Source organism: Crocodylus siamensis, chromosome 3 (genome assembly GCF_052110815.1).
Source record: "Crocodylus siamensis isolate JL-2025a chromosome 3, ASM5211081v1, whole genome shotgun sequence".
Taxonomy (NCBI): Eukaryota; Metazoa; Chordata; order Crocodylia; family Crocodylidae; genus Crocodylus; species Crocodylus siamensis.
Window position 1 is genome coordinate 69,410,532 of NC_143397.1, and position 12,282 is coordinate 69,422,813.

Below are 12,282 nucleotides of genomic sequence, written 5' to 3' on the forward strand. Positions count from 1 at the left end.
GGAAAATAGCCTCTGAATCTCTTCGGGTCAAATCTTAAGAGCTGAAAGAACTAGCTGAAATGTCAGGGCTCCCATTTCATTGACTTCAATGGGAGTCCTGGGTGCTCAGCAAGAGCTTGGGACCTCAGGATTTTATCCTTTGTGGGGGAAGGGGGTGCTAATTTATCACTCTGTTGACCATGTAATTCAATTATGAAATTGCGCGGATTTGGAGAGGTGGGGGAGTGAAATATGTTTGACCCTGAAGGTTAAAGCAGTGGTAAGACTTGACATTAAAGCTTTTCTTTCTCATCTGAGGGCAGATAGGAGACAAGCAGATGCAGTGTTAAGCCTCTTCACAATGACATCTCATTGACCTGAACCTTGACCTAAAAAGACCATTTTCTGTAAGGGTGAGAGCTAATTTGGTCTCCAAACCTACTAAGTCATGTGGATTATTTTCCCTAGAAACTGGTCTCATGCCATCAAACTCTTTCACAAGCCTCCAGAAGTGGATTTCCAGGTAATACACTTGATCCTAAGACTAGAATTTTGTCTACTAAGTCACTAGGTCACTGCAGGCTTTTGTTCCTGTGACATTCATTTCTAATTTAAGTTTTTTTCCCATGATTATTTTCAAGTCCCAAATACAGCATAGAAAATTGTAACCTCTCAGTCACAAGGGTATATACGATTTAACTATTACTATGTCCAGCTCAGTCCCTTTAATATTAATATTCCAAAATAACTGACTGCTCCTTGTGCACTGTTTTTCATTTTGTAATTTCAGGGTAGATTTTGTTTGTTTGTTGTGCTTCTTCAGATTTTTTTTTGAGACTATGGCCCTCAGTTCATCTTATGTGTTTAGCATGAATTCTGCAAGATTCTGGGTATATAACCCTATTATTCCTCAGCCTACCACCCCAAAACAATTGACAGACAGAGTGGGTGAACCAAACCCTCAAACAGTACTTCACATAAGTCAGATAAAGGATGTTGACAATGTTACCCTAAACTTTCTAAATACTGCCCCAAAAAAGAATGTTATCAGAATTTCACACAAAGTTGTTTTGGGGTTTTGTTTGGGGCGGTTTAATTAAAGATAAAGTTTAATTAAACATAAAGGAGTTGCTTTTCTTCATATCTGCACCTGTTTTCCTCTTCATACTGAGGTTATTTATGTATAAACAAGGTTACTCATTATTCTCTAGTTTTAAAGTTTCAGTCGTTCAGTCAATGATCAGAAACAATATATATGACTTAGGTGACTAATCAGACCCAAAAATGAACAGCAGATAGGGCTAAAAGTGTTTGAATATTTCTGCTATTTTGCTATTACTTATGAATAAGGCAGAAATCAGAAATTGGGTCTGATTTACAAACAATCTGAGTAAAGAAAAATGACTAAATGTTGTTACTAATTTATTTCCAGTGAATGACTCAATCAGGTACTATGTTAACCTTGTCAGAAGAGATTAATGTTGGCAGATCTTTCTAACTTTTGAAATATAGATAAAACAGACATGCTTCTGATCATTAAAGACCACATTTACATTTCACTAATACCAAATGTAATTACTTCATTTGCACAAAATATCAGTTAGTGGGTTACCCAACTATCAATGTGCACATATAAATCCTCATTTGCATTCAAAATATAATACTTGTATGTGTCTAGCATTCATCTTTATCTATAAAAGTGTCAGGATATACAAGTCAGGTTGTGAAAATAACTGATTTTTCCATTTGATGCACCAAAAAAATCAAGGGGTTTTTACATCAATCCCTAAAGGATTACATTTTGTTTTTATAAACAGAATAAAAACAAAAAACAAACAAAATGGTTTAAATAAAACATTTTGTCTGACCCAAGCAACATTTTTTGGTTTTTGCAGGGGTGCTTTTAGTTTTATAAAATACATTTTGCTGTGTTTGTCAGCAACTGGAAGTTGACACATTTTCATTTTGAAAAAGGCATTAATACAAGGACATTCAATGTCCTTGAATTTTTCTAGCTGAAAGTATTTCCCAAATTGACTTGGATTCATGAATAGTTTAGTTGACCCAAGCAATATTTTTTGGTAAGTAAAATATTTGCAAGGGGAAAAAAATCCTCAGACCCATGTGATAGGTGGTAGAGATTACAATATTCTGATTTGGTTGATTGTATTTGCCTTTCCTAAAAATGTCTCTCTAATCTCATTTTGATATGGCATTCATCTTTGTTTTCTTTATATGTTTTGTGTGCTTATAATTGTTTGTAATATCCTACTACAGCAATAGCTAAATATCAAGTGTCGGCCAATGGTGGATGAAGGGATGTATGTGCATGGATGTGTGTGTAGAACCTGGGTTTCACAGCTGGTAAGCAGATACAGGGCTCATCTGTCATTGGTCTGAGTTTTGGTGGTATTCATCTTTGAAAATCCATCCTTTTATAGTTTAAACATTTCTTTGTGAATGAAAGTCTTGTTATGTATGTGATATTGTTATTTTTAAAATCTCCTTTAGTTTTCCCTTATATCTTTCATTTCTCTGTTAATTAATCTTGAGATATTTTAAACTGAGAAAGGTAGTTAGATATGTTAGTCTGACATCCGGTAGACAGAAAGATAGATTTGCACTTTATAGACTAACTAACTAAGATATATATAAAGCCCAAGCTTTTGGGAACTTGAGCTCACTTCATCAAAAAAAATCTGATCTTCATCAGACAAAGTTCCACATATATATTATTTAGTTAGTTTGTAAAGTCTATAACTACCCTGCCTTCTGTTATATTACCATTATTGCTGTTATAAACCATTATTGCTGTTTTGTTTTCATTCCTTCTTGGCCTTCAAAGACTTTCATAGATTTCATAGACATCAGGGCTGGAAGGGACCTCGGGAGATCATTGAGTCCAGCCCCCTGCCCAAAGGGCAGGAAGTCAGCTGGGGTCATAGGATCCCAGCAAGATAAGCATCCAATTTACTCTTGAAGGTGTTCAGTGTAGGTGCTTGAACCACCTCCGCTGGCAGACTGTTCCAGACCTTGGGGGCTCGGACAGTAAAGAAATTCTTCCTTCTGTCCAGCCTGAAACGGTCTTGCAGGAGTTTGTGACCATTCGACCTCGTCATCCCTTGGGGCGCTCTGGTGAACAAACGTTCTCCCAGATGACTTATTCTAGTCATAACACTTTGCACTTACTCATCATGCTGTGGAAATTTCTGGTTGATATTTTATCACTCATCATAGTTAATAAATGCACAGTGAGGTCATTCAGCTTTGAAGTTAAGGCCTGACTGAAACATGCATGTTCCACAACATGAAGTCGGTCTTAAAAATACCAAGCACTCTTACATTTCCATAAGCTGCACAGCCTTCAAATTTTTTAGTACAACTTACATGCATAGGTCCCAAAGCCTGGAAAGTATTTAAGCCTGGAATTCACTGCACATTTGAATAGGGACATTGATTTCATGATCACATACCTCAGTTTAAGCTTCTGTTTCAGTACAGTGCATAGGATTGAGACTATATAGAGCAGAATAAACTGTCCAGTCTGACCAACTCCTGCTGAAGTCAGTAGAACTTTTTTCACTGATTTAAAAACCCAAATGTATATGTTCTCTGGGTCAGGATGATAAAACTGTTAAAATGCACAGGCTCTGTCTTGTCACATAAGACACCTGGGACCAGAAGTGATTTTTGAAAGGAGAGGATGTCTGCTCATCAGCAGCATGAGGGTATGTCGCTGGTGATGACTCTGAAACAGGCCAATGTTGAGCGCTGACACAATAACATGAAACATGGCATCATGGGGAACCAATAGGTCCAGCCTGCCATCTCTTCCCTGGAGGACAAAATTATTTTCCAGTTTATTCCTGGGAGTTCATCTACAAACAAAGTGGAAATTTCAGTGAGTTTGTTTTCTGCCTCCTGGCTGCCAAGGAGGACCATACTTTTTGTGTGCTTCTTATGAAAAAGTAATTTGTAAAAATAAAAATAAAAATAAAAATCTTGGTGTGGACTGCACAAGCATTCAGTCCCTCCCGAAAACTCTCCTTCCTCCCATTCCTCTTCGCCCTCCGTCCTTCATCATGTCTGGTCAGTTTTCTGTGAAAGTAAGTTTTATTATCTGCTGCTTAAAGTCCTGTGGGGCAAGCATGGCTTGTAAAACAAGCTATTTTCCTTGAGCAATATTATCAATAAGAAGAAAATGGAAAACAAATCCTGATTTAGGGCTTGTTCTTAACAACAGCATAATAGCAATAAACTATGATGTACAACACTATAATATACCCTATAAGAACAGAAATATATACCATACAGTAAATTAGAAGTAAAATATGTATCATGCAAAAGGAAATTGTAGCAGTCAAAATGATTTTGTTTTTAGAAGCTGGATTAATTTAAGTCTCAGAAAAGGGGCAAAACTCTTTGTCCAGTAGCTGTAATTTCAATGTATCTCAAGTTTTCAAGAGGGTTTAATTCTGCTCTTGCACCAGTTTTACACAGACGTAATTCTTTTGAATTCTTCCTAAATTACACTGGTAATAAACCAAAGAGTTAGGCACTCTGAGCTTTAGCATCATATAGCCCATAGCAAACTAGGAAGACAGCTACAATTTCAGTGGAATTATACTGGCATAAGACTGGTGTCATTCAGAATCTGCTAATGTTAGACCATACAAAAATATGTCAGCATAATAGTAATCATCTTCACAATTTGTCACAAATCACTAACTTGTCTTTCATCTGAATATAGCACAATGCTTTGTTAATATCTAATGATTAATAAAATTCTTCCAAGGTGCACTTTCTGTGTTCAGTTCACTGTATGCACATTATTTTTTTAATGGGCTTTATGGTAGCACTTGCAGACCCCAGTCAGGACTTGGAGGTTCATTGTCCTGGGTGCTGTATAGACACTGGGCAGCAACTCTGATTGGGAAATGCAGGAGGAAATTTTACCTTTAAAAAAAAAAAAGCCTTTGAATATTTTGAAAAGTTGATCCACCTTTATAGCAAATAAAAAAGCAGCTGGCATTTTTTTCATTAAAAATCTACTGAATTGTACTTTTTTCCGCCTTTAATTTCAAAATCCAAAAAAGTGTGATCAACTCTGTCAAATATTAATGGTGAGAGCCTGATCCCACTGAAGTGAATAGAAAACACCCATTGATTTCAGTGAGGGCAGAATTTCACCCTAATAATTTAGATCTCAAATATCCCCAAGACAAAGGTGGATTCATATTATGAGGTAAGTGCTGCAGGGCACTAAGGCCTACCTGCTCCTTTAAGGGCAAAAGCAGCCTAGCCAGAGAGCCCTGCAGGCTAGACAGTGCTCAACAGCTGCAGGTTGCCTGACCAACAGGCTAATGAGGAACTTAGCTGGCACCTGCATGCGCACGGTGCCACCTTAGAGACCTGTCAGCAACCGGGGGGGATCCCTCCATGGCCGATCATGGGGGGTAGGCACCAGCAGTCCCATCTGCCCCCTCTGCCTGTTGCTTAAGCAGCAAGTGGAGCTGGCCAGGGGTACACTGGCACTCTCAGGGGTTGTGTTGCCACTCTGCATGCGGTCAGTTGACTGGAAGGAGGCAGGAAGGAGGCACATATAAGCCCCAGAGCTGGGGCTGGCAGGGGTTAGTTCCCTGGCAGCCACCAGGGGAAGGAGCACCAGCATCCAAGAGCTGCCCTGAGATGTTTGGTTGTCTGGTCTGCAGCCTACAGGACTCCTATGGTTCCTGGAGCTTAGAAGGTGCCTTGGGCTGACTGGCAACCTAAACTGGGGAAGAGGTTTGACTTCTTAGAGGGCCAGAGCGTGACTCTATCATTATTGTTATGTTATAGCCCAGGGGCTGATGTTTGTGTTATCATCTGCCTGGTGGTTTGGAATGAGGTTGTTAGGGGAGGTGGATGCTTCATTAGTGCCAAGGTGGGCATATGATTATGTAGAAGAGCCCCAGCACAGCTACAGGGGCTGGAAAGCCCAGTGACTAGAGAAGACTGATTGGAGCTAGTGCTACAAAGCCGGGCCTGTCATAGTGGGTCTCAGCTAGAAGGCTTAGCTACATTAAAGGGGCAGAGGCTGAGTAGGCTGAGACACCAACAGAGGGAACAATATTTGAGTAACACCTGTAAGACACGGGGAGTGGTATAAGGGGAGGTTTGGAGCCATGCAATTAGCCCATAAGGGTTAAGGTGTCCCATGAGGCATTGACTTGGAGCAGGACCTGGCAAAGTGTTTAAGGAAGACATCTTTAAAAATAAGTCACCCATTTCTTTCATTAACTACAAGCAAGCTTGTTCTGAGGACTAAGCAGACACTTGCAGGGTCTAGTAGGACTGTGGCTGCACAAAAACTCATGGGCAGTCTCCCTACATATTATTTTTACCAACAATACATGGCAGGTGAGATTAGAAGGCATCCTAGGGGCACAGCTGGCATGATCATGGAGCCCTAGGGCCATCATGACCATCCCTGGGGACCCCACACCGTGACAATATGTACAACTAGGAAAAGTGAGACAGAAAAAAACAAAGTGTGGTGTTCAAGCCAAACAGCAAGTCATTCGTAGGGCCAGGATTAAAATGATGAATCTGCTGATTTTAATCTTGTATTTCTTCCAGACCAAGTTGGCTTCAACCCTAATATAGTCATGGTTAAAGAACCCTTCTTTATGGAATATAGACAGTTTACAATACCACTATGAGGTAAGGAAAAAAAAACAGGAAAAAATACATATCTCCCACTTAAATTTATGTCCCACCTGTATTAATATTGTTTGTCCATTTTACCAATGGTGTAGGTGAGGCAGACAGAAGTTAAAGGACTTCCATAAAAACACACAGGACAGGAGTTTGTGGCAAAGCTGAAAGTAGAAACCTTGAGTTCCGGTTCTCAGTTTCTTGCTTAAACCACTAGAATCTCTTGGCTAAATTCTTCCCAGATGCATCTAAACTGATTTCAGAAGAATTACAACAGGGATGAATTTGGCCTATGTTCTACCCATATATGATCCAAGATAGCTATGTGGGCAAGGAATCATATCTGTGTCCTCAGTGAAATAATGCTGCAGCCCTGAGTATCAAATCCCCTTTATATTTGTCATTATCTGAGGCTGGCAGCTGACCAAGTCTAGCAAAAGGAGAGGATACAGAAGCTTCCCAAATGTCTTGTCTGTAAGCTTTGATTCTATCAAGTGAACATACCATATCTTTTGTAAGGGTATTGGGCCCTGCCAGGTTAAACAGTTTTAGCTGCTTCTCAGGATTCAGGAGTTTTAGCAATTAACCCTTTTGGGTCATTCTAAAACAAAGCAACACAAGGCAGAAAGAGTGACACATAACACATACATCACAACTGAGCCAGGATCTGATTCTGTAGAAACGCCCAGATTAGCATGCTGAGATTCAGCTTTTAGGTCTGCTCTGACTTTCACAAGTGAAAGTATGACATTGCCGACAAACATCCTGGAACCAAGTATTTTGAACACTAAAATGCCAAGTTAAATTTCTTAATAGTTTGCATCTGTGTGCTAGTGCATGTTCCTTGACTATACAAATAAGCTGACCTCACAAAGCTGGAGTTTTAAAAAATGGTTTGATCAGCATTCTGCAAAAGGTATTGATTAACAAGCCACACAACTAATGAAGACTGGAGGGAAATGGCATCAAAAAAGCAACCAAAAAACCCCACTTCTGCCTTCCCTCCACCTCAAAAACAGTTTTCATAATCCTGAGAGACACATGTTAATAGATAGATTCCCGTGGCCCCCACCATGTCCCCGCATAGATAGACCCTGCCAGAAAGAAGAGGGGAGGTGGAGCTATCTCTACAGCACCATTTCATACCCATCCACATGCTGCAGAGGATCATCCACATGTTTAAGGTCCATGGACGAATGTGTATAGACTAGGTTTGGAGCCATTAGGGGGAAGTGGCATTGTCCTTCCAATCCATCTACCCCTATGCAGAGATTTCCAGAAAATAAATAGAATAAAATGGAGTCATGCCACTAGGAGTAAAGGGCAAAGAACCAACACTGGTGCAAAGACACAAGGACTCAGTACAGATGGTCCAAATCTGGTGAGGGATTTGCGACCTGTGACCTATTCCATGAAGGAGCAAAACCTACCCTCCCTCCTTTTCCCTTCACATGGAACAACATGGGAGAAGCTCTGTGAGAGGACTTGTATAGAAATTGCCTTTTTCCAAATCCCCTTCCCAGGCATTTTTTGTGGGAGAGGGATGCTCTGGGCCAATACGATTAAGCAAATGTAATCCATGTGAAATGAAATGTAAATCTCAGAGGGAGTTTATACAATTTATTTAGTACCACAGTGCCAGCTTTACGAAGTCATTTTTCACCAGCTGGACTCTTTAAGTTCCTTTACAAACACACAAGTCCTAATATAAAATCCACATGATGAGATTTAGTGGCTCACAAAGCTTTTTGGGAGGTTTGCCAAGTAGATGATGTGGGGTTTTTGCTAAAATTGTACAGCCCTATGGTGTACAAAAAGAGAACACTAATAATGTGGTCTTCTGCTATTAAAATTATTTCAGCAATACTGGAGTCCAGGATCTGTTTCATAATACTAACCTTTTCATATCAAACACAAATATTGTACAGATAGGCTGTAATTGTGCAGATATTTATTCACAGACAAAAGAATAATAAGATCCTTTCTGGTTGAGAACAGAAAATTAAAGGTCAGATCAAGCATGGGTTCAAAGAAGAGTATTCAGGCCCATGTGTTTTTCAGTCAGAGCTAGTTGTCACCTACAAAGCACTCAAATTCAAAATATACAAGCAGTAACTTCATACAGAGCTATGCTGTTAACAAAATAGGCTGATTCAGCATTTCAGCTTCAAACCAGTCTAGTTCTACCCTGTTCTAGCAAATTTCACTCACAGGAAGCTTTGTACATCTAGCAAAATAGCAGCTAGTACATTTCACTGTAGTTATATGTTTTGCATCAAAAAGAATCATGATCACTGTTTCCACTGTGACTCCTCATGTGCTCACTCACACGAGCTGCTTAGCCCTCAAAACAAGCTTGTTTGTAGTTAATGAAAGAAATGGGTGACTTATTTTTAAAGATGTCTTCCCTCTGCTAATAATCTGGTTTTCATGAGCTGCAGCTGCGCCAGCTTCAGAGCCATTGATCTATCATGTGCAGAGACACAATTCTTTCCACAAAAAGTGCATCAAAGGTAAAGCAATCAATTTATTTCCTTTCTGAAATGTGAGCCGCACATTTGGAATTCCTCATGAGTATCTCAGGTGATGCTATACAAGTAAACCCCAAATAAATTGCTGCTTATTCTGTTTAGCACAGGCAGTAATCCCCTTTTAGGGTACTTTGTTTTCCTTTAATATCCGGTGCAGGGATAAACAGAGGTTCTGCATTAATGCAGTCATGTGTTAATTGAACATAAACCACAACATAAGTGCAACAGTTTAGTCTTGAAATTAATAACCGTCATTTGTAGACCACATCATGTATTTCATTGTAGGAATAATTTACTGATAGGGTATTTTATGCTTAGCAGTGATTAAGAAACTGTGCAATTTACAATAGAAACAAATGGAGTCATATATAATGAGTAATAAAATACGTGTGTATGTATATAAAGTTGTTTATACATAACAAATTAAAAATGTGTAATATAAGACAGAGTATGAAGGGCTTTTTGTATTATTATCCCTCAAACTGATGTGTGACCAAATAAAAGATTCAGATTTACAGGAGGATTCACTTTATAGAAAAACAAACCCCTTTCGCTAGAAGGAAGCATCTGTTTCAGCCATTAATAACACGTGTAATGTATACGCTGCTTTGAACTAAACATTTCCATTATAACTGAAAGCCCATTTACAGACAGAAGCAGTGCCTGAGTGTAATCAGTCATAGTGTCACTGTAGCATATGATAACTGCAATAGAATTAGGACATGAGCTCAGCCGAAGGCCTCTACAGTATCACTCACAAACTGCAGAGGGGAAGCATTTTGCCACCTTGTAACCATTAGTGTAGAAGGTAGGTATAAGTCCCAGTGGTTTTCTTAGTAAGTTGCACTTAGCACTGATCCATGTTTACACAAGTGAAACTGGTTTTTTTTTGTATTCATTAAAACTAATCTTTGGCTTATCATCCATTAGCAGGCTCCCCCTTTTGTTCCCCTCTGACAGCAACAAACGGCAATTTTGTATTGCTGCTTTCTAATGACTCAAGGAAAAACTATTTTCAAGCAAAATTTTAGGCTCATGGAGTGAAAAGATTTTAAGGGTCTTACAATGCAACTTGCATATGGGAAGGTCCACACCTGCATTATTGACCTTACATACCATTAGTTAATGTTGCACAAAGGCATTCAGCAGATTTTTCACACCAAAAGTTTTCTGGGCAGCTTTCCAAAACTTAGCAGTAGTTTAAAATGACCCCAACTTTATGAATGTGAATGGAGCCATTATAGGGTAATCGTCTTTCCCCAGCTTTAAGTTACATTTAGCAGCTTCCTCTGAACTAAGATTTTTTTTTTTAAATGACAGGCTTTAACTTCTTATAAAGTTAATTCTTCTGCAGATTTTTTTTCAGTAATATACAATGAAATCATTCCTAGCTTGTCTACATAAAGAAAAATCTGCAGTGGCTTGTCAGTTACACAGAGCATAGTTCTTTTTTTGATAGAATGTAGGATAGAATATTTTAACCCTTGGGTTTTTAATATCACTTTTATATTCCAGCCTTACAAATTTTGCAGTTGGGTTTGTTAGGGCTCTACAGTAAGATGATTAAGAAATGTGATGTGTAAGGAACAATATAATAGTGTGGTTCTTTTCAGCCTTGGGTTGAACTGTCTATTGAAAATTGTAAAGAGCAAAAATAAAATGTATTCTTTACTGGACCTGTGAAAAACTCAGAACTGAAATATATGAGAGATGCCAATATTTTGAAAGAGGTTTCTTTCTGAATCAAACCAAAAACTAGAGATTGCAAAATTTTCCACAGTTTTCATTTTTGGAAAAATCTTTTTTTTTTTCCAGTTTTTTTCCAAAACAAAACATATCTGCTGGCTACTGTGATTTCTGGGGCTTCTCACACTATCCCTGATTCCCTAAATGACACCCAAGTCTGAAGCAGCCTAGGCAGTCCCTGAGTCAAACAGCCACTCACTATGGTCCAGGGTGTCTAGAATCAGTGAGATCATGGACTGGGCTTTCAGAGCTACTAGGCTCCCCACAGCATAGAAAAAAGCATAGAAGTCATGCCAATTTAAGCTGGGTTCATGGTGGGGAACCTGTCAGTTCTTTGGGCCCCTAACTCTAAGGCAACTGGTATGGCAGAGCTATCCTAAAGCTACAGAAGCACTGGGTTCCCTAGTCTCAAGGCAGTCTGCTTGTTACAGCTTCTCCAAAGCTGTGGGCTCTGGAAGCTCGGGTTCCCTAAAACTCCCATAGGAACCCTGCCTGTCTTTCAAGATAAGTTAATTAAAACTAAAAGCGGGGGGAGAGGAAGGAGGCGGGGGAAGGGGAAAAACCATTTGTTTTTGACAAATCAGCATTTGCTATAAAAATTCCTGACCATCTTTACTCTTTAATGGTTTAAAATAGTTGTGTCATGGGTAGTTGTAAAATACACAATAGGCATGTCTACATGTGCATTTGATCTTGGCTCAGTTTACTCAAGTATAAACCTTTGCAGATTAAGTGCTCCAAGACAGGCTTCTACTCATGCAAGGACTAGGCAGTAAATTTGCTGCTCTTAGCATCCAACTTCCTGCAGCCCTGCAATGGGCCCCTGCCACCACTAGGGGGGCTCCAGGCTCCGGCTGCAGCTGCCAGCAGCTGGCAGCCCTTTTCAACACACAGCCCTGTTCCCTGCTTTTTGGCTAGTCACTTCCCTGGCCAGGAGCAGTGTGCCCAGCACAAGAACAGCACATGGCAGCACTCTCTTCACTGCCTCTGCCTCCTTGCACTATGGCTGCTCCAGCCCCTGCCCCTAGTAGTGATGACCAGTGGCCCGTGCTCCCACTGTGCTAGCACTGCTGGCCTACTGCACTGACTGCCTGGAGACTACAGCCAGGGAGCTCAGCAGGATGGGCTGCTGGACATCCAAGGAGCCCTGCTCTGGTAATGTGTCACTGGAGGTGCAAGGCTGGGGCAGGGACTCAGGCAGGCCACCCATGCTGCTGTAGACAGGATGGCTGCAGCCTGTGTCCCAGGGCACAAGGATGGTATGCAGTTGCCTCATAAAAGGCGTGGACTTACGGGCACCACTGGACTGGCAATAGTGGTCAGTCACGGT

At 40.1% G+C, this 12,282-nt stretch overlaps 1 long non-coding RNA gene across 1 annotated transcript in view; it reads left to right on the plus strand.

Moving 5' to 3' along the window:
- The first annotated feature begins 483 nt into the window (after nt 1-483).
- Nucleotides 484-12,282, plus strand: part of LOC149868374 (uncharacterized) — a 139,352-nt gene continuing 127,553 nt past the window's right edge. Inside the window, exon 1 of the long non-coding RNA XR_016441137.1 lies at nt 484-502. This is a non-coding gene — a long non-coding RNA (uncharacterized LOC149868374). The remainder of the gene's footprint in view (nt 503-12,282) is intronic.